The sequence below is a fragment of the Peromyscus californicus genome, unplaced genomic scaffold (assembly GCF_007827085.1).
Source record: "Peromyscus californicus insignis strain IS unplaced genomic scaffold, ASM782708v3 Scaffold_4__1_contigs__length_199733344, whole genome shotgun sequence".
Taxonomy (NCBI): domain Eukaryota; kingdom Metazoa; phylum Chordata; class Mammalia; order Rodentia; family Cricetidae; genus Peromyscus; species Peromyscus californicus.
In genome coordinates this window covers 160,020,381-160,038,837 of record NW_026294562.1, presented here as the reverse complement: position 1 = coordinate 160,038,837, position 18,457 = coordinate 160,020,381, and the positions used below count along the sequence as shown (strand labels likewise).

At 43.2% G+C, this 18,457-nt stretch overlaps 1 non-coding gene across 1 annotated transcript; it reads left to right on the top strand.

The window, feature by feature from the left end:
• The first annotated feature begins 8,893 nt into the window (after positions 1 to 8,893).
• LOC128095729 (U6 spliceosomal RNA) lies at positions 8,894 to 9,000 on the top strand. The gene has a single exon (XR_008213341.1). It is a non-coding gene; the product is annotated as a U6 spliceosomal RNA (small nuclear RNA).
• The last annotated feature ends 9,457 nt before the right edge of the window (positions 9,001 to 18,457 follow it).

Genomic DNA, 18,457 nt, shown 5'->3' with positions numbered 1-18,457 from the left:
CTGGAGAAACAGGGCATGCTCTTAACCACTAAGCCATCTCCCCAGCTCCAGGATTTCACTCTTAACTCTGACTGGCCTAGATCTCACTATGTAGATCAGACTAGGGTTGATCTTGTGGTGATCCTCTTACCTCTGACTTCCAAGTGTTGGGATTGCAGGCTAGGCATGGCCACACCTAGTCCAATGCCCATTCTTTTTTTGGTGAGTATACTTGTTCATGTGTGCTCATGTGCACATGTACATGTGTGGAAGACAGGGATCAATGTTGGGTGTTGTCTTAGTCAGTGTTCTATTGTGTTCTTCTAGTCTGTGAAGAGACACCATGACCAAGGCAACTCTTAGAAAAGAAAGCATCTAATTGGAGGGTTGCTTATAGTTCCAGAGGCTTAGTCATGATGGGAAGTATGGCGGCATGCGTGCAGGCATGGCCCTAGAGCTGAGAGCTTTGTATTCGGATCCACAGGCAGCAGAGACAGACACACTGGGCCTGGCATGGGTTTTTGAAACCTCAAAGCTCCCCCTCCCCCCAGTGACACACTTCCTCCAACAAGGCCACACCTCCTAATCCTTACAATTCTTTTAAAGAGTTCCACTCCCTGATAACTAAGCATTAAAATAGATTAGCCTAGGGGGCCATTCTCACTGAAACCACTACAGGTGTCTTCTTCAGCTACTCTCTGCCATATATTTTTTAAAATTTTATTTATACTTTATGTATGAGTGCTCTGCATGTATTCCTGGACGCCAGAAGAAGGCATCAGATCCTATTATAGGTGGTTGTGAGCCACCATGTGGTTGCTGGGAATTGACATCAGGACCTCTCGAAGAGCAGCCAGTGTTCCTAACTCCTGAGCCATCTCTCCAGCCCTCTCTGCCATAATTTTTTTGTAATTTATTTTAGGTTGTGAGCCTAGCCTTTACTGGCTGAGCCATCTCTCCAGCCCATTAATTTTTATTTGGAATGTGCATGTGTGTGAGTGTGTCCTTGGTGTGGGTTTTTGATGGCAGATTTCTGAACTGAAATTAGAAAAAGAACAATTCTGGAAGGAAAGTGTACGGGGTTAGTTTTTTGACAACCTGACACAAGCTAGTCATCCGGGAAGAAAAGAACCTCAACTCAGAAAATGCCTCCATCAGACTGACCTGTAGGCAAATCTATCGAGCATGTTCTTGATTAATGATTGATGTGGGGGGGCCCACACCACTGTGGGAGGTGCCACCTCTGGGCAGTTGGTCCTGGGTTGTTTATGAAAGCAGGTTGAGCAAGCCAGTAAGCAGCATTCCTCATGGCCTCTGCTTCAGGTCTTGCATTCAGGTTCCTGCCCTGAGTTCGTGCCTTGCCTTCCCTTCATGATGGACTGTAAACTCTAAAATGAAATAAACCCGTTTCTCAACATCAACCATCAAAAAAGAAAATGCCCCCATAGACTTGCCTATAGGCTAATTCGATGGAAGCATTTTGTCAACTGAGGTTCCTTCTTCCTGGATGGCTCTAGCTTGTGTCAAGTTGTCAGAAAACAAGCTAGCCTAGGAGGGAATGAAAACCACAGGCCTGCATCCGGCGGACACATTTGGACTGGAGTGAAACGTGACTATCAAGGGTATGTAGGATTTATAAGACTGGATGAGATGACCAGGGGAATGTGGGTGGAAAGAAGAACAGGGATTGAAGACTGACAGTTGACAGTGAGAGGCCAGACAGAACTGAAGGAAGCAGGACACGAGACTGAGAAGGAACACGTCATGGGTTTCAAAGGAAACCAAGAAGCCAGACATGGTGGCACATGCCTTTAGTCCCAGCACCTGGGAGTCAGAGACAGGAGATCTCTGTGAGTTTGAGGTCATCTTGGTCTACATAGCCAGTTCCAGGACAGGCAAGACTACATAGAGACACTGTCTCAAAAAACAAAAAGAAAACTAAGATGATGTCATGAAGAGTAAGTCAAGAAAGTATATAAAGGAATAGGGGAAATGATCTTTTGTGTCAATAGCTCCTAGCAGGTTGAGAAAACAACTCAATCATTAAATTTAGCATGGTGAGGCCAGCCATGCGTGGCGCTGAATGCCGCTAATCCCATAAGTCAGGAGGCAGAGGCAGGCGGGTCTCTATGAGCTTGAGGCCAGCCTGGTCTACAGAGTGAGTTCTAGGACAGCCAGAACACACAGGGAGACCCTGTCTCAAAAATACCAGTAATAATAAAAAATGATAAATTATTACTATTTTTAAGCATGGAGATTACAAGTAACCTTTTTTCCCCCTTAGTTTGAAAAACTTATTCTGATAATTAGTATTCTTGTACAGTAATAGGTTTTAAAGTCTGAGGTTGAGATAAACTGAGATTCAGACAAAAGAAATTCGAGGCAGACTATAGCTATTTTTAGTTCTGCTAGAAACAATAGCCAACAATATGAAGGAGGAATTAAAAATGGTGTGTAGCTGCCATAGTGGGGGAACTGCTCAATCTAATACATACTCAAGGTAAGATAGGAATTTCATTTTTAAGATAGAGTCTCATTATGTAGTACTGGATGGCCTAGAACTACCATGTAGACCAGGCTGGCCTCAAAAACAAGGATCCACCTGCTTCTGCCTCCTGAGTGCTGGGATTTAAAAAAGGCATGTTCCCCTTGCCCAGGAGGATGGGGACTTTAATACCACCACCTCTGACACCAAGGGACACTGGCTGAAGGTTAAACCAGTAATGGGGGGAACTCCAGAACTTGGGAGAGGTAGTACCTGAAAGAAATTTCCTCAACATGGTGGAATCTAGTCTTCTTGCAGGCACGCCACTAAAGCGAGTGCAAGAAGCCATCCTCGAGGTTGTCACACCTACATAGTTCCATGGTTTCAGGGTGCGGTTCCTAAACCAGAGACTGAAGGTCAGCCCTGTGGCAGGTTGAAAGCCCCACGCAGGAGGAAGGAAGGAGTGGAGCCTCCATGTCCGAAACCTCCAAAGGGAATAGCTCCGCCTCCCGCCGGCGCGGGCATGCGCATCTGCTGTCTCTCCCCTGAGTGTGCCTTTCATGGCCTAACTTACCCTCACGCTGCATGCATGCGTGGTAGATGGATGTCACAAACTTTCTATCATGTGGTAATGACCCTATCTTGTGGTCTGTCTGTCCAAGCTGGCGAGAATGAGGTTTTTGCAGAACATGAGGCGTAGGATGGACCGCATGTGATTGATCTGGGCTAACCTCACACCCATCACCACTCCAACCCCATCCCGGAGAACACTAGTTTACTCCCGCCCTGCATCCCTAGGCCAGAGGATGGAGGACCATGGGACGAACCTGAGGTTCCCTCTCATTTATCTTCCAGAGACCCCACACCTATCCATTTGGGCTTTTGAAGTACGGAAGAAACGTGGGTACCGTCCTTATCTTGATGCTAGGTTTGACTGTAGCTCCTCTGAGCTTGGTTCCAGGGTTAACACAACAAAGGGCAGCATAGAAACCCCTGATAATCACAGAGAGCCCCTCCCTTACACGCGGGCGGCTGATGCAGGGCCTCTGTCATAAAGGCCTGCGTTTCCCATCCATGCATGTACCGTGACTTTGCCATGCCTGGCGTCTTTCTCTCTGGCCCTGCCTCTAGTAGTGTGGCTGGGTTTTCCTTTCCTGGGGAAGGAAGGAGATATGGCTGAAATAGGGTTAGCAAGTAAAAATGTTGGGCAACCAATTAAAATTTAATTTCAGGGAGGGGGGAAAACGCTGCAGTTCCCGGTGGGTTTTTTTTTGTTTTTTTTTTTTTTTTTGGTTTGTTTGTTTTTTGTTTGTTCTGTTAGTTGTGGTTGTTTTTGTTTGTTTGGGTCTTGGTTTTGTTTTGTGAGACGGAGTCTCACATATTCTGGGTTGGCTTAGAACTTCCGAAATAGCAGAGAACGAAGAACTTCTTCACCTCCCGAGTACTGAGATTACTGAGGTACACCACCGTGTCGGGTACGCCATCAAACCCAGGGCTTCGATTGTGCTAGGCAAGCACTCTACCAACTAAGCTCCATCCTCAGACCTAAGCCCGCGATTTCTTTTTAGAACAAGCTGTGTCCTAGTACCTAAAATTCGAAGTTAATTATTTTGTCAGCCCTACCTTAAGGCAGTTAGGTAATGCTGCACAGGTAAGCCTTTAGAACAGCGTTGAGGCATGTAAACACAAAGTTTAATCATGCACAGCTCTTGCCCCTACCTCCAACACAGGTCTCTCATCAGACTGTAAGACTCCCAAGACCAGCCCTCAGAAATCCACTGTCATGAAAGGCTACTCTCAATTCCCCTCCATTCTGCTGCAATATAATGCTGGCTTCTTAAACTCATCCTTCCCCGTCCCCATGCCTCCCAGCACTGGCACATTCGCTGGGGAAGTTTCAGATTCTTAGGGAAGTTGGTGCTGTCAGTGAACCCCACAGATGTGTGGGTTGGGGGAGGGGGCTTGGGGAGTCCAATGCATTATGATGTTGGAGCTGGTGACTCACCTTCTGTGGAAACCTGTAAGTGGAGTTTGTCTCTTGAATTAAGGGTACGTAGTCCTCTGGATGGCGAAGGTGTGGAGGGAATGGGGAGTGAATGGGAAGCCTATGGTATTGTACACTATTAGAAACCGCTAGGAGGAAGTGTGATGAATGGCATTGGTCCTGCTGAGATCATGACGACTTCTGCTATCCGTCAGATGGGACTATTGGGTCTGAGAAATCCAAAGGAAAAAGAGAAACAGCGAAGTGGCAGAACCGGAGGATATAAATGTAAATTTGTGGGACTCCGCTTCTGTTTCGTCTCTCATTCTCTCTTGATTTCAGTATGGCCCTTTCACAGTGCCAGAACGCTGGTTTTACAATGCAGTTAAAAATTTTAATTGTAAAGCCTTTCGATATTCTTTCTTTCTTTTTTTCCCTTTTTCTTTTTCTGTTCTTTTTGTTCTTGTTTTTCTGTTTTTGTTTTGTTTCTTTATTTTGAGACAAGGTTTCGCTGTGTAACGGCCCTGGCTGTCCTGGAACTCACTCTGTAGACCAGGCTGGCCTCGAACTCACAGAGATCCCCCTGCCTCTGCCTCCTGAGTGCTGGGATTAAAGGCATGAGCCACCACCACACTGCAAGCCTTTTGATTTTCATTATCTGACTTTAATTTTTGAATTGCTTTAGTTGGCAAAACCCAACTTTTTTATTTTTTGCCAGACGTGGTAGCTCATGCATGAGGTAGGTCTCCATGAATTTAAGGCCAGCCTGGTCTACATAGTGAGTTCTAGACCAGCTAGGGCTATATAGTGAGACCCTGTCTTAGGCAAGGGTGGGAGGTGGGGGAGAAAGGAAAATTCAAATCCTTGATTTGATTTTTGTTGTTGTTTCAAGACAGGGTCTCACTATGTAGCTCTGGCTGTCCTAAAAGTCACTTTGTAGTCCAGGCTGGCCTCGAACTCACAGAAATCTGCCTGCCTCTGTCTCCTGAGTAATGGGATTAAATGGGATTAAAGGCATGTGCCACAGCTCCTAGCCTCACTTGTAACTGCTGAAGAGAACCCAGGTTGGATTACCAGCACCCACATGGCAGATCACAGCCATTTGTAACTCTAGTTCCAGGGAATCTGGTTCCCTTTCTGACCTCTCCCAGGTACCAGGCATACATGTGGTGCACATGCATACTTGGAGACAAAATGCTCATACACATAAACAGAGGAGTTTTCCCATTGATAAATACTTGTTCCTCCCTCTGTAACTTACGCTTTTCTCAGTTCCCTTAATTTCCAGCCTGACGTCAGATGTTCTCATCTTTCCCAGGTTCTATACTCCAAGATGACTAAGAAGAACTGGAAAGTTTCTAAGACTTTGCTCTCACCTAGACTTATTCCTGAGTGGAAGAATTTGAAATCTATCATAAATGACATCTTGAATGACAGAGAGGTGATTTGTGGGAAAGCTATGCATGTGGTGGGCTGTTGGAATGATCTCTTCCTGCCATGGGAGGATGGGCATGGGTAAGACATGAACATTCATGGAGAGCTCCCCTCATACAGTCAAACAACTTTCTCTTCTACATTAGAACATTAGCATTAAGGGGCTGGAAAAATGGCTCAGGAGTTAAGATTGCATACTGTTCTCCCAGAGGACTGGAGTTCAGTTCCCAGAACCCACACCTGTGGCTCACAGCTATCTGTAACTCTAGCTTGAAGAGGTCCAATGCCTGTAGCACACCTGTGCACCTACTCACACACAGAAGCAGAATGGTCCACTGGAGTTCACTCTTGACATAGTTCAATGAATGAATGACTGCTTCATACATGAAGGTACCCACATACATGTGGCACACACACATGCACATAATTTTTGTTTGTTTTTCAAGACAGGGTTTCTCTGTGTAGCCCTGACTGTCCTCCAACTAGCTATGTAGATCAGGCTGTCCTTGAACTCACAGTGTGCTGGGATTAAAGGCATGTGGCACCACTGCCCATTGATACACATAATTTTAAGAATTAATAAAAGTCTTTAAAAAAAAAGATGAGCTCATTGCCTGGGTGTAGTGGGGTATACCTGTAATCCCATTGCTTGGGAGGCTGTCTTGTATATTATTATAGGACCAGCCTTAATAATATACTTCCCAGGGGCTCAGAAGAGCACTACAAATGGCGAGAATTATTTTCGGGAAATGAATCTAAGTACACCAAGCTCTTTGTCCGTGTACTTTGTTCCTCTGGGATAAGATCCTATCTACACAGCTACGGTTCTGTACTCAAGCCTAGTTCCTTTCTTGTCTGATTTGTCTCTACCTTTATCTGCTGTCCCCTCTAAGTTCTATCTTAATTCTCTCATCTTAGTTCTGCCTCATCTAGGTCCTTCTCATCTTCTTCTTACCCATCTAGTACTTTCCCATCTGACTCTTCCTCATCTTCCATCTTGTCCTCAAGTTCTCCAGTCCTATCTTCCTCTCTGTCTCCTTATACCTCCAAGTTCTTCCCAAGTCTCTGAGGTGTTCAGTTATAAACCCAAGCAATGGTGATCCTCTGGCAGAGCAAGATCACCAGGCTTGAATTCTTACAGGGTCATAAAGGTAGGTAAGAATTTTCCTCAGGCCGTGACATCAGGCTTTCTTTTACAACCCAAAATGGGAGTGGTAAAGGGGGAGGTCAACTGAGAGCTAATGATTGGTTAGTCAAGAAGGGAATTTATGTGCTCAATCTACATTCCTAGAAGTGGTTAGGTAAGAAATTAGGAGTCTATTGGTAAGGCTGTAAGAAAGGAGGGTCTCACCCTAAATTGCACAAGAAATAAAGCTATTCTCCTGACCTAAAAGGCAGATGTTGTTTCATTTGACCTTGGATGCTTAAGTTTGTTCTTAGAGAGTACAGAGGTTTCTCTAATAAGATACTTTCGTCCCTCCAGGGATGGTCCTGGCCAGATGACAGTAATTACAGGGAGGCTTGAACTGGGGTTCTGGCTGTGCATAGCTGTCAGTGCAGAAGGTTATCTAAATATTCCAGTAGTAGAGGGGAAGTAGTGCCCAATAAATGATGGAAAAGCTACAACAGCACACAAGAAACTCATAGCAGGAAACGGCTAATAATCAAAAGCCAAATATCACCAAGGCTCCTTGAGCCTCAGCTTGACCTCTGGAAGGCCCTGGGCTTCTTCCAGGTGTTAGCTTTGTCACAATCAGCTGAAATCATACTTTATACATTTTTGCAGCTTATAACAAGGCTAGGGCAGGATGGTTACAAGTTCCAGCCTGGGCTCCATAGTGAGACATTGCTTCAAAACAGCCAGACAGGGGCTAGACAGAGGGCTTAGCTATGAAGAGCATTTGCTACTCTTCTAGAGAACCCAAGTTTGGATCCCATTACCAGATTAGGTAACTCACAATCTTGTGTAACTTCAATTCCAGAAGATTATGACCTCTTCTGGCCTCCTTGGGCATTGCACACAGGTGTTACACATACATATAGGTTTGCACATACAAAATATACACACATATGAAATTTTAAAATATTTTTAAAATTAAAAAAGGGTATGGCTGAGCAATAGAGCACTTGTCTAAAATTCACTAGTGAGGGGGTAGAGATGTGGCTCAGTGATAAAAAACCTCTGCCTAGCATTCAGGAGGCTCTAGATCTGGTCTTTTTCATTTGTTTGTTTGTTTGTTTTCCGAGACAGGGTTTCTCTGTGTAGCTTTGCGCCTTTCCTGGAACTCACTTGGTAGTCCAGGCTGGCCTCGAACTCACAGAGATCCGCCTGGCTCTGCCTCCCGAGTGCTGGGATTAAAGGCGTGTGCCGCCGCCGCCGCCGCCGCCGCCGCCGCCGCCGCCGCCGCCGCCCAGCTTAGATCCAGTGTTTAGTATTGAAAAATCAAAAACAGCCGGGCGGTGGTGGCGCACGCCTTTAATCCCAGCACTCGGGAGGCAGAGGCAGGCGGATCTCTGTGAGTTCGAGGCCAGCCTGGTCTACAGCGCGAGATCCAGGAAAAGGCGCAAAGCTACACAGAGAAACCCTGTCTTGAAAAACCAAAAAAAAAAAAAAAAAAAAAAAAAAGAAAAATCAAAAACAAAACTATGAACAGAATCAACTAGCCATTCTCAACTAGGCTTTTCCATCTGAACCACGCCAACAGGAGGTGGTTTGAGTAGCTATCTCTTGGTTTTCAAGGCTACATAACTAAAGGAATCCTTTTATTCCATGAGGGGATGGTAGGGCTTAATTTTCTTTGGAACCTTAGTTAAGAAAGTCCAGAAGGGCCGGAGAGACGGCTCAGAGGTTCACTGGCTGCTCTTCCAAAGGTCCTGAGTTCAGTTCCCAGCAACCACATGGTGGCTCATACCATCTATAATGAGATCTGGTTCCTCTTCTGGTGTGTAGGCAGAACACTAAATACATATAAATAAATAAATCTTTTTTTAAAAAAGGAAAGTCCAGATATGTGCTTTCTTTGGCAGCACATATACTGTAACTAGAACTACACAGAGAAGATCAGCATGGCCCCTGCTCAAGGATGACATGAAAATTTGTGAAATGTTCCATAATTTTTTCTTTTAATTATTTTTATTTTATATGAATTGGTGGGTTTTTTTTTTTTTTTTTGCCTTTATGTATGTCTGATCCCCTGGAACGGGAGTTCCAGGCAGCTGTGAGCTGCCATGTGGATGCTGGGACTCGAACCTGGCTCCTCAGGAAGAGCAGACAGTACTCTTAACCGCTGAGCCATCTCTCCAGCCTCCATAATGTTTTTCTTTAAAGAAAAAGCCCAGAAGAATTCTGTTGTAGCCTGAGGCTAATTAGGGGAGGAGTGGTCCCCAGATAATGCCTTCCATTGGTAGGACAAAAAAATATCAGTTAGGCTCAAACAAGCTAAACCAATGTTCACTAATCCCTCAGTGTCTGTTTAATGAGTAAGTGTCTGCTCATACTTCTTAGCACCTGTCATTTTTCTCTTTTAGATTCAGGAAGACATCAGGCGTAATGTGATTGTCCTGAGTGACCGGCACCAGACTCTGTACCAGGAGTCTTATCATTTACAGAAAAAGCTTTTTGTGTGCTTCTACTCTCTGGATGCCAACTATTTCATCGCCTTAAACTGGTTGGAACAGTATGACAAACAAATACAAGTAAAGCTACTTCAATTTTGCTTCTTCCTTCATAATGCAATTTATATGTCCCATACCTAAAATGTCCTTGTTTCAGAGTGAGAGGGATGCCTCTGAATAAATTCATATTATATGTTCACTCATTCATTCATTGAGACAGGGTTTTCCTATGTATTTCAGGCTGGCTTCAAACTCACTATGTGGTCCAAGTTGTCCACCTCAGCATCCTGGGGGCTGGGATTACAGGCTATGCCCCCACAGCTGGAAAATCAGTTCATTTTAATACCTGGCTCCATGTTGGAGTTTGACCTAGATTAGCGACCCTTTTACTACCAGGCCCAAAGAATACATGTTCATCATAAAGTAGACTGAAGGCCAACAAAATGGTCTTGGACTCAGGACTTCTATTGTAAGTCCAGTATCTAGTACTAGGAAACCCCCAAAGCCAAATCCTTCTTCTATCTGTAAGAGGAAACAGACATTTTTCCTTACAGTGCATTCCTGGGAGATGCTCTTCCCGCTTGACCAGGCTTCTGTTTCCCACCTTCTTCTAGGCAGTACTGTGGATACAGGAAAAAAATAAAGAAAAGAAAAGGATAGTCAAGAAGATGAAATTTCCCATGATGGCTGAAGTGCCACCCATTAAATCAATGGTCCACGCGAGCTCCCATCGCCTGTTAATAGCTTACTGCGACGACATGCGCCTGCGGCTCTTCGGAGACCACCGTCAGGCATTCGTCACTCTGAGCACAGTGCCTTGTCGTTTCTCCATCAGCTGTCTCTGCTATGACTCAGAAACTGGGGTGCTGTTTTCTGGTACTTCGGGAGCTGTGATTACCTGGTCGATCTTAGCAAATGGCGAGGGCCTCCAGATGGCTCAAAAAGTGGCTGTGAGCGGTCGTGAGCTTGTACAGGACTTGTCCCTGAACTCATCCCTGGGCTTCCTGATGGCTCTGTGTGAGAGTGTGGTGAGGGTCTTTACCCAGGAGGGTCAAGGCCAGCTTAGAGAAGTGAAGACATTCACTTCCCTAACCAGCGGCTCCTCCCTCACCTGCTCCTGTAGCTGTGTTTCACAGAACACCTTCTACGCTGGAAACAAGAATGGAGAGATCCACGCTTGGGGTATAGATAACAGTAACTTCCTCCACAGCTTCAAGGCCCATTCCTCATCAGTGATGTGCGTCAACAGTCGACCAGAGACCTACACCTTGTTCACGGCGGGGAGAGAGGGTTTGTTGAAGGAATGGAACCTTGCTTCTGGGAACTTGCTGCGGCAGCTGAATGTTGGCACAGGTCTGCAACAACTGCAGTTTATGGATAACAACACTTTCTTCTGCCAGAGTGCCTCTACTTTCTCACTGAATCGCCTGCCCCACTTTTACAGGCTCTTCAATATCTGCGGCTCTGCTCCGCAGAAGATACAGCGGGTCCTCTGTGGCCGTAACTGGACTCGCATCCTGTGTGCCACCGAGGACGGTTTACTGCGTTTCTTGTCTCCAGTAACAGGGGACCTCCTGGTTGTTACGTGGCCTCTGCTTATCATGGATAAGGCTGTGGCGTGGGTCTATCACTCAGAGAGAGAGGAGCTCTTTGTGGCAATAGACAGTCCAGAGGTGCTGGTGTTTGATGTCACACGTTCCCCTTGTACAGCCAAATATATCGTGTGCACTTCAGAAAACTACAGAGATAAAGTAAAATGCCTGGCTTACGGGAGGTCCCATTTGGGCAATAGTAACAAAGGACTGATATTCTGTGGGCACGAGAGCGGCATTGTGAGAATCTTGTCTCAGTACTGCTCGATTCGGACGGAGAACACTATCCACTCCGGGGCAGTGCTGGCCTTGTCTACCCCGGAGGGTTTTGAAGAAAATCCTTTACTGTGCTCCTATGGCAAGGACAAGTACATACACCTCACAAAGGTGGTACGTTCAGAGAAGAACATGACCCTAGAGCCTGTCAGTAAAATTCTCTGTGTTTATCCCTTGAAACATGTGGTACTCTTGCCAGGTTCTGTGGGTGCTATCACTGAGCACTCCTGCTGGGTTCTCTGGCACTATAAAGATTTTCTAACATCACAATCAAGACAAAATTTTATGTCAAGAGAGACAAACTGCCTGCACGAATGTGCTGTCACTTCCTTTGATGTCTGCCTCTCCCTGAAACTCTTTGTCACAGGAGCCACTGATGGATCAGTCCGGATCTGGGACTTCCATGGGAAACTGGTAACTCAGTTTGACTCCGAACTGCATTTTGGTTCACCTTGCTTTGCCAATGATCGAGGTGACCTGCTTTTGACTTTCAACCAGAGCATCTACATAGTGTCCTGCCTAAAGTTACTCCCTCTTACTCGGCTGATGCACCTAAATACACTAAACATCGAAGATGAAATACAAGAAATCCCGAAGCCCTTCCTTCCTAGTTTCATGTTTTCATTTGAAGTGATATTTGTACCCAAATTTATGTACCTGGAACAAAGTGTTCAGGAACTTAAGGGGCTCGACACTCTTGTCAACAAACGGGCCATTGCTTTTGATGACACTGTGCCCCATGTTGTCGAGGAAGGCAAACAAATACCCATCACAACTCACAAGAGACCTGGGTTGTACTTTGTGGAGGATAAGTATGCCGATACTTCTGACTCCAAGCAGATGTATCCTAATGCCATCCCTGCTCAGTTACACCTGCCTGGCTGGGACGGGCTGAACATTTACCACATGTTCCAAAGCTTCTTTGGCCAAGGGCGGGAATGGCCCTTTGCTCCTGATTGCTACATCCCTAACTCAGTGATTCGTGCCCGCCTTTGGCCTAATGGTACCCCAGTTTTCTTGCGCTATGATCTAAGCCTATCCTACAAAGATAAGGATAAGGATGCACTTGGACCATTAAGATCCCGGTCACTGTCATCTGTGAATCTAGGAGACATGGAACTGTTAAGTGAAAAACGGGGGGATATGTACCAGGAGGAGAAAAGAGAATCCTATGGTATCCTTGAAAGCATGTCCAATAAAAGATGGACAGGAAGAAGATTTAGTGATGGGCTTGTAGAAAATTTGGTAGAGACCATTCTCAACCTCACAGTTTACTGTTCTACAGAAAAATACAAGAAATATTTTGGTGCTCTGACACAGATTTTCGCCAGTTACCAAATCCCTTCAAAGATGCGTATTGAGACAGCCTGCCGCCTGCTCAAAGATATAACCCATTACAACTCCGGTATCCGTGAGCTAGCCTGGGAGATGCTAGAGAGGCTGGGTTTCATAAGCCACGTTTTTACCCTTCCACTGACTACGGGGTTGATGGACAGTGATAAGACTGTGCGGACTAGGGTCTTATACCTTATGTCCAGATACACTGGCATCCAGACCAAGTCCATGCTGTTACACCAGCTAAGACGTCGAGATACCCTCCAAGAAATACAGTAAGTCGAATGGCGAGCTTCCCTTTTGCTGATTCCTCTTAGTTTCTAGAACCTGACGGCGTTTTGCCCCATTTCGCGACTCCTTTTATTGTCTTTCACTCCCCCTGCTCCACGACTGTTTTCCCTCGCTCTGCCCAGCTGCCTCTGACAACTGTCCTCCCATCATTTCCTCACTTCTTTAAGAGTCTTCAAAATTGCACCCAGCACAGCAATGCACACCTGGAGTCCCAGCATTCAGGAGGATGAGGCAGGGGGATCCTGAGTTCTAGATCATTTTTTTAAAAAGGATTTTCAGGATTTAAGTTCACGTATCTTCCAATCGAAGAAGTATCTTGGGTCACACGACTATTCCACCTTCTTGTTCTTTCTTTTTCACCTTTATTATTTTTATTTGCTTATTTTTAAACTTTATGCAAGATTTTATTGCACTAATGTTGTCACATAATGGGAGACTTCTCTACTTTGTATATAGTTATTCTTCCTCCCCACAGAAAGGCTGCTCGTGAACTCACCTGCCGACACAGGTACTGACTGCAGCAGGACAGGAGAAATGCCTCAGGGACTTAAGCTGAAAGCAGGACAGTTAATGGCCCTTGTGCCCTGTATCAGCAATGTGTACAAGTGTCTCTATTCCAAAATACTAAATCATCTGTAGGATGGACAATGACAGCAGTAAACCATTATATATTGTAAACTGAGACAGTAACTGATGGTTCTAGCAATCAGCCAGGCTTTTCTTCCATCATTTTCTTCCAATGACTTCTTTGAAGTTAATGGCAAGGAAGGCTGCCTTGTATGTCCCATCACTGGTCATTGATGAGGGTGAAGCTCTGTTACAATAGTTAGAACATGCCACCCATTACCCCCCTAGTTGGGTCCTCTAAAATCCTTATGGCCAATTCCAGTCAACCAATTGCTGACTTTGCTCTCTAATTCAAGGTAAACTTTATTAGCAGTCTGGGAGTGTCAGTGCAAAAAAATATCCTGCAGCATTCCCCTTTCTGTCTAAATAAAAAGAAAAGGTTTTAACTTTAACAAAGTAAAACTACATACAATAAGAACAAATGTCAGATATTGTCTAATTAAAAAGGAAAGGTCTTAACTTTAACAAAGTAAAGCTATATACAATAAGAACAATTATGAAGTAAGAATTACATTCACATTGTCCAGTACATTCGTATTTGGCAAATTCAGAGAAAATACTCTATTATCTAACCCATCTTGATGAGTCCAAAGTTTTGTACCTAATTCACTTTCTGTCATAACTTGTATTACCAACCTAGAAATATCTTTTTAGACCTTAAAATATTTTCTTAGATAGCAACTTAAGCGTTCATGTCTCTCAACCTTATACACTTTACATCTCTTTTCTGAGTTTCTTTTCTGAATTTGGTAACAAGGAAAATTGTAACTATAACTATCTAGTTTTCAACCACATCAGAGACCTTCACATTACTTGAGTAAACAGGAAGTACAGAGCAAACAACTTCCAAAACTATAGAAACACAGAGACATCTGGCTGCCTATACAGTCATCCAAGGTTCCTCTGCAATGTTGGGGGCATCCATCTTCATCCTACAGGCCTAGAATATCTGACAGACTTTTCTGTGAAGCAGGAATTTTGAAGGACTGTCCTACCTTGTCTTGACAAAGTTGCCTTCTTTTGTGTCCTGCTTTTCCAATTAGGCAGCATACTATCAGCAGTTGGGACAAGGGAAGTTTCTTGCCCAGTGGCTAACTTTGCCACAAAAAAACAAACTGCATATGAAGTTTCTCCAGTGCCCGCCATCCTTTTTTGAAGTAAACTGGTGCTGCCAGAAGCAGACGTGTCTCATTATCATGAAAACCCTTACATTATTAAAACAACTTAAATGCCATATTCTGTAGGTCTCTGAAGTGTTTGAAGACCATCTCTCTATCTAAAATATATCTCTGTTTGACCTTGAAAACATACCTAACATGACTTTAAGTTTGATTGTTATAGATTACTAACTACTAACCTGTCTTTCTTTATTATCCTAAATAGCTTTCAAGGTCTAGAACTTTACGTTTTAAAATGAGCTGCATAGGTACAATACCTTAAATAAAAGTAGAAACATATATGCAGTATGTCCTAACAAAAATAATCTTAAATTTGTATCAATATACAAAAATACCTTAAACAAGAGCAGAAATAAATATACAGAATATTGTAACAAAAATAACCTTAACTTTGTATCAATATACAAAAATCCATGCCAATGTAAAATATTTGAGATTAATAGTTGCTTTTTAGTTTAATAGTAGATTCAATAATCTAAGCTTTTATCCTGTTGTTCCTATATACCTCATTTTTTTATCTTTTCAGAAAGAGATCCCTTAATCTAACCTCCTTTGCTTAGTTTCATTCTTGACCATAACCAATAACAACTTGCAACCAACCCCCAAAATGATGATAAACATCCATAACCCACTGACCAACCAAAACCACCCATCCTACCTCTTGGGAATATGGATGTTGTATTCTTAAAATTACTTCCTGTTGTCTGGGGGAGATGGCATCTTTAGGAGACCCTGAGAAAATTAAGATAACAGTCAAGTCCTGGGAGAGCTAGCTATTGTTCAGTCTCAATGTGATGTGAAAGTGCAGGGCTTGTTTAAAGTCCTGACTGGAGTAGTCTGAGGCTGGACCATCTTAGCTAACTGCTTTGAAGTTGTCATGAGCCATTTGTAATCCAAAGCTGATTTTGGGGTGGTGTTTGCCAAATTAATGATGTTATTGCAGTCCAGGTGGATTTGTCATTGCAGGCCCCATATTATTCTTGGAGACCTCAAAGGTCACTGCCAGGAATGATCATAGGTCATTTCAGAAAACTTAAACATTTTAGTGTCATATGCAGTAGATCTCTGAAAGTTTAAAGGATCACAATTTGTTAAGTACATTTGGGGTACACACACTTAGTTCCTAGTTACCTGCTTCAGACTCAAGCCTGAAATCATGGATAGGAAGCTAGATGAAGCCTGTTTCTAGAATTAGTTAGTACTCTATATAACCATTAATATTATGACAGAAAGTATATATGTATATATATATAAAATAACTTCATATATTTTGAGATAAGATTTATACCATAAAAAAAGTGTTAAAGAATCAAAATAAAACCAAAGGATTATGAGATTAGTGGCAATAGAATAGCCCATTAATTTTGGTTTCCTTCTGTCCCATACCAGGTGCCTCATCTGACATGAGATAGAGATTTTGGATTTTTCTTTAACAAGCATGCTTGAGTTTAGAGAAAGAGAAAGCCACACTCTAGCTCCAACACTAGTTTTAATTTTTAATTGAACTGGGACTACAACAAAACCATTTGACTTATATGTCTGTAGAGAACAGCAGAATCAAACATTTTAGAAGATCTATGAAATGTTATCCTGTTGGAAGTGTGCTATACCATTAGGCCAATTTATTCTTTTTCTTGGGACATTTTCTCTTGATGATTCATCCTTCAAATATCTCATTTGTCCAGCGGTCTTCAGTTTCCTTAGTTGGATTCTTTTATTCTTCTGGAAAGACAAAAACAAAACCTTGCCCCAACCCTAACTTTGGGGAGTTCCCTTTTCTAGTAGGTTATAGCTGATCAAATAAAAGGCATTTATTAGTCTCATAAGTTAGTTTGGACTGAATGATCAAGTTGTTTAATGAACTACTGCCTCTCCTATTCAAGAGGTCTCTCCTGTTCAAATTTAGTCTTTATCAATTGTGATGGTATCCATAGCTTTTCTTTTCCTATGGAAACAAAAGCAAAACCTCCTCCCCAATATAACACATATCCTGGTTTCCATTCTAAGGAATTTTTTTTTTTTTTGAGACAGGGTTTCTCTGTGGTTTTGGTGCCTTTCCTGGATCTTGTTCTGTAGACCATGCTGGCCTCAAACTCACAGAGATCTGCCTGGCTCTGCCTCCTGAGTGCTGGGATTAAAGGCGTGCAGCACTGCTGCCTGGTAACACATCTTTAAAGTATATAGGCTGATTTAATTCTGTAGATGTATCCAACCTTCTTATTAAATAAGAAACACAGAACCAATGCAAAGAAGAAAGCCAAGAGGTCAGAGCTAAGAGCTAAAACCTTACCCTTCCTCCTGCGGTGGTCCTACCTCTCCGAACCAGAGCTACCCCTGTGTTAAAGTCTTTATATAGAGTTCCTGTCCTGCCTTCTCATTGGTTGTAAACCCAACCACATGACCGCCTCCTCACGGCCTGTCTGTATAGGCCTCCAGGTTTTCCATGATTGGTATTAAGATTAAAGGCATGTGTATCCAATACTGGCTGTATCCCTGAACACACAGAGACTTACCCAGCTCTGCCTACCAAGTGCTGGAATTACAAGCGTACGCTACCACTGCCCTGCTTTCCTATGGCTTGCTAATAGCTCTGACCCCCGGGCAACTTTATTTATTAACATACAAATAACATTTTAATACAAATAAAATATCACCATATTTCCCCTTTTCTATTTTAATAAAAAGGAAAAAAAAGAAAAAGCTTATAACTAATATAAGAAAAACTATATACAAAAGTACAATAACTATATACAATATATACAAGTAATAAATACCTAAACAATGTCTAGTCCATTTGTATTTGACAAATTCAGAGAAAATAATTTCATTATCTATCCTATTTTGGTAAGTCCAAAATGTATCCTAATTAATCTTCAACTATAACTAACTAACCTTCAACTATAACTAACTAATCTTCAACTCCCTCAGAGACCCAAGAAAGAAATAATATTAGCTAACAAAAATAAAAACAGGAAGTGCATGCAAGCAACTTCCAAAAAATTTGTGAGTTGACAGAAACAGCCAGCTGTCTGGACAGTCACCTGAGGTTTCTCCGCAGTGCTGGGGCATCATCTTCAGCCTATAGGCTTAGCATATCTGACAGACTCATTTGTGAAGTAGGATGTACACAAGGTCAACAGTTCAACCTCACATTGAGTGAGAGTAGTCCATGTACCAGAAACACCTGAATTCCACTAGTGTCATGTCATGATTCAGGATTTTAAATTCTGGAAATTGTTGATGGTTTTTTAATTCAGCTGTCCATTCTTCTTGGCTGTGTATATATGGCTTCATCTCAGCATCCCATTCTTCTCCATATCCCTCTATCAAATGCCAGTCTACTATTGAGAGGCGTGAGCTTAGTTACTCTTCAAGAATAACTGTTTCAGCTGCTGTTCCATTGCACATCAGAGGCCATCGGCCCACTGCCTGTTCAGCTGCCTTCGAAGAAAAGGGCACTGTACCTTTTTCGAATTGCGAAGGCCACTTCAGGGATGGTGCCATATTGTCCTGGCCTCTGAAGATGCCTTTTGATAAAGCCATAACCACACTTGTTTTGGCAAGAATCAGTAATCCTTTGTTTTATGTCCTGTCTGTCCATTTTGTCCTGTTGATTCGAGGATACTTTGTTGTCCAGTGGCTAACTTTTGCCACAATGAAA